Genomic DNA, 4523 nt, shown 5'->3' with positions numbered 1-4523 from the left:
CGCGGCGGCACTGCGCAGGCGCGCGGCGGGGGCGGGGCCGCCCGCCCGCCGCCATCTTGGGAGGCTGAGGCGGAGGGCGCGTGTCCCGGCCTGCCCCGCGCCGCCGCCTCCCGGCGTGCCCCGCGCGCCCGCCGCGGCCTGCGCGACACCGGGGACACCGGCCCGGGAGCACCGGGGCCCGGCCCGGGAACAGCGGGGCCTGGCCCGAGAGCTCCGGCCCCGGGGCCTCCCCCCGCAGCCGCTGGGGTGCCTTGCACGTGCCCTTTCCGGGCGCACACGCTCCTCGCGCTGCGGCTGCCCAGTCTCCCCGCGCCCCTGTCACACGCACCTCCCAGGGCCTCTGCCCTTCACCAGCCGTTCAGTCAGCGCGAAGGCTGCGCTAGCGGTGCCTGTGAACGGCCGTGAAAGAGCTGCAGATGTCAGTGGAGGGGCCGGCGCTGCTGGAGCGGCTCTGAGGGGAAAGGCAGAGTCAGGGGGTGTGTGCTGGTGCGGGCTGCAGAGCAGCCGGGGCCACGGGAGCCCGCGGTGTCTGAGGGGCCACGGGAGCCCGCGGTGTCTGAGGGATCAGGGGAGCCCGCGGTGTCTCAGGGGTCACGGTGCCCGCGGTGTCTGAGGGGCCACGGTGCCCGCGGTGTCTCAGGGGTCACGGTGCCCGCGGTGTCTCAGGGGTCACGGTGCCCGCGGTGTCTCAGGGGTCACGGTGCCCGCGGTGTCTGAGGGGCCGTGGGCACCGCGGTGGCCGGGCGGCTCCCCCTGCCCGTGCGCGGTGTCCAGAGGCGCCTCCGCAGCGGGTCCTGGCCGAGCGGAGCCCACTCGTGGGGCAGCAGCGCCAGTGAGTGCCCGTGTCCGTCCCGGGGCTGCGGGCTGAAAGCGGCTCCCGTGGCGGCGCCGCCGTTACCTCCGCGTGGCTGGAGATCCAGCGACTCCAAATCCTGATGCATCGAGCGCTTTGGGATGCATACTTAAGTGATAATGAGCACCTACACAAGAAATCAAATCCATTTCACAGAGATAAATGAATTTTCCCATCACTTTTATGACACAGCCAGCCTTCCTTGTATCATTGCTTGATACTGGGGTGGAGAAAAACCCCATCTCCCAGCACACTGGATGATGAGGAGTCTCAGGGCCAATGTCTCCACACATTTGAACAGGAAAAGCAACTCAGTTTTAGGCCAGGAATAAATTCTAGTGACACAAATGCTGTCGTAACTAGGTGCCTAAGCACATACCAAGGGAAAATTAACCTCTGTGCCGTGCCGTTCAATTTGGTGAGTCAGTGGGCATGTCTACCTGTGCCATTAACCCTGTCATTGGAATAAATCACCACAAGTGAGAATTTTCTTATCCCTGCGTTCTCCAGTAAATAGTGACTTCTCTGTGGCTCACGCAAGACTTGCCTCTAAAGCTGCAAAATCGCCCACGTTATTAGAGAAAGAAGTACATGCGAAAGTTTCTGCCATGGTGTATTTTTTAATTTTAACATCACTTGGGGTTTAACTTAAAAGATATTGAAAAAAAATGTTATTATTCACAAACAAAACAAAGAAAATGCCTATATGTGGGAAAAAAGTTGTGTTCCCAATGCAAAGCGTAGCACAAGAGCACTCGGATCTCTTCTAAACGTAGACTCCGATTTTAGAAATCCTACTTCCAGTACTCCCGCGGCCTTTGCTCCGTATTATCAGCACAGGGAAAGGGCAGCGTGCAGCGGGATCCCCATCCTGACCTTCTGAATAGCGCTGAAAAGAAGAGAAGGTAACCAAATCTGGTCTCTCATTTGTTTCAGTGTGGAGAACCTTGGCCTTGTGTAAAGCCTTCACCCTTTACAGGAGGATTTTTACTGAAGCGAACCCCTTTTCAAATTCATTATAAAGAAAGAGAAAATGGAATTTTCAGCAAGTCTTCAGCTTCACTACTAGAAGTTCACATGCCTGTATTTATTCCAGTTTGCTTCTCAACAGGCCATCCTGCGCAGGTTATAGTTTATGCTGCTGACAACCACCATGTTCTGTTTCTGTACTTTGATTCTATAGCCTGTATATCCATGGCTGTTATCTTCACATGGTTCCTTCTTTAAACTCACACGTCAGTCCAGCAAGTGCTTTTCCCAGAGCGCGGGGATGAAAGTCCAGGCTCACGCGGCACATCGCGGATCAGCTGCTCTCACTGCTGCGCCCCGTGGAAACCTCCCTGTGGAGCTGCAGCCCGCCCGCCGTTCGCCTCGCTCGCTTAGTAACTCACCGCTGAGCTGCCGGACGTTTTGCACCGTAGTGAGGGGACAGGTGGTGTCTGGGGTGCCTCCCGTTCGCCTGCTCTGTCCCCGCCCGCACAGCACCGTTGTCCCGCCTTGTGGTGCTGTGGAAACAAGTGCTGCATATAACCACCTTGACAAAGTTTTAACAGGACTATTAATTGCAGGTGTTTATTCCTGTACAAGAAGATGTTTTCTGTTCCCAGATTTTAAAAATATATGAGAATTGCATTTATTCAAAGGATGAATATACTTATTTTTAAAAAGTTTAATATTTTCAGCAAATTATTCCTTATACCTTCAAGATGCTTTTATGGGTTAAAGAGAACACCAGTGTACATCCTGATTATAAGTATAGTAAAGCAACACAGAGATAATAAAAGATCTGCCTTCCAATTTAATTTGGCATGCGCTTTTGCATGCAAAAGATGCAGTTTTCATGCTAATTTAGAGGTGTATTACAGCTGAACATGCAGATTAGGTCATCATAGACTCCTGTAGCTAACTAGAATAATTGCGTGCATAAGTACCTGCTTTGCATGGAAAACTGCTGCAAATGGACATGGAGATATTTTAGATCAGATAAATCATCCATCAATCACACAGAGATGTTTCTAAGCATATTGCAACGGCAATTAAGCAAAGTTTGATGTACTCTAAGGGGAAGCCTCTGTTGTACCTCAGCATCACCTTTTCATTCTCACCTGGAACCTTAAGAAATCACACTTCAGACTGAGATGAAGTATACAGATTGTTAGAAGGAGCAGCGTAAAGTTACTTCACAAATGTGTGCATCGAAGTGAAAAAAAGCAACTAGAACGTAAGAGTCCGTCAGCATGAGGGTGGGGAAAATAGTCAGAAGCATGTTGGCTGAGGGAGTAGCGTTAAAGAAGGGGAGCACAAACTAACATCAACGAATTCTTAATCTGCGGTTATCCCCGATTTGGATTAAACTGCCTTCTGGAGGGGTTTGTAAGGCCCTTTTGGTATTGAAGCATTTACCTTTGGTCACAGCATTTCTCCTTCTAATGGGTTTATGCTTTAGAAAAGACTGAGATAAACATTTTTGGCCAGGTATATAAATGGAATTGCTGCTGAGTCAAAAGCGTAGTTAAAAACAAAGCAAATATGTCGCTTTGTAAATTCTTTAAATTCCATTACTAATTATAGTAATGTGTAATCATGTGTGTTGTTACTGCTGACACTGTCCACCCCCCTTCTAAATTCCTTTCACTATATTCCTTTTCACTTGAAGTAACAAAGCACCGCCAGCAATGCTAAATGACGTTGTTAGCAATGTTAAATGACATTGTTTGCATTTTATATAATCATCATACAGCAAAGGGGAGTTTCATTGCACTCAATCTACTATTGAAAGATGTTCTCATGTTATTTTTCAAGCTTTTATAATTTTGTTGTTCAGATATAACACATAGAAGTCTGCAATTTGCTTCTGGGTTGAGAAGCAAATCCTCTAAATCATTTTCAGCCATACGTATTAGTTTGTTGTTGCAGAATCACCAGAAGCAGCTTTTACAAGTTCTGCTTTCACAGCAGAAATCTGTTGCTCAAGATACTGTAAAAAAAATAGGGAAATGCGGCTTCTGCCCCGAGGATGCTGCGGCATCCAAATGCAGCTTCGGTGGTACGAGTCTCTTTGTTCAGCTGATCCATGAACGTGAGACAGATGTTGTTCATCATGCCACTGCCACTGTAGACGTGGGGAAAGGAAAAAGCTGTATCGGGACTGTAACTTGTGGCTGCTTTAAAGGGCACTTCTCCCGGTGACTGGCTGAGCACCGCGTGTCCCGCTGACCCCGTGTACTGTCCCGCTGACCCCTGTCCCATCCCGCTGACCCCTGTCCCGTCCCGCTGACCCCTGTCCCATCCCGCTGACCCCTGTCCCGTCCCGCTGACCCCTGTCCCGTCCTGCAGGCCCTGTGTCCCATCCCGCTGACCCCTGTCCCATCCCGCTGACCCCTGTCCCATCCCGCTGACCCCTGTCCCGTCCCGCTGACCTCGTGTCCCGTCCCGCTGACCCCTGTCCCGTCCCGCTGACCCCGTGTCCCGTCCCGCTGACCCCTGTCCCATCCCGCTGACCCCTGTCCCGTCCCGCTGACCCCTGTCCCGTCCCGCAGGCCCCGTGTCCCATCCCACTGACCCCTGTCCCGTCCCGCTGACCCCGTGTCCCGTCCCGCTGACCCCTGTCCCGTCCCGCTGACCCCTGTCCCGTCCTGCAGGCCCCGTGTCCCGTCCCGCTGACCCCTGT

Source organism: Streptopelia decaocto, assembly GCF_964273445.1.
Source record: "Streptopelia decaocto genome assembly, chromosome: 18".
Lineage (NCBI taxonomy): Eukaryota > Metazoa > Chordata > Aves > Columbiformes > Columbidae > Streptopelia > Streptopelia decaocto.
Note: the sequence above shows the minus strand (reverse complement) of the source record.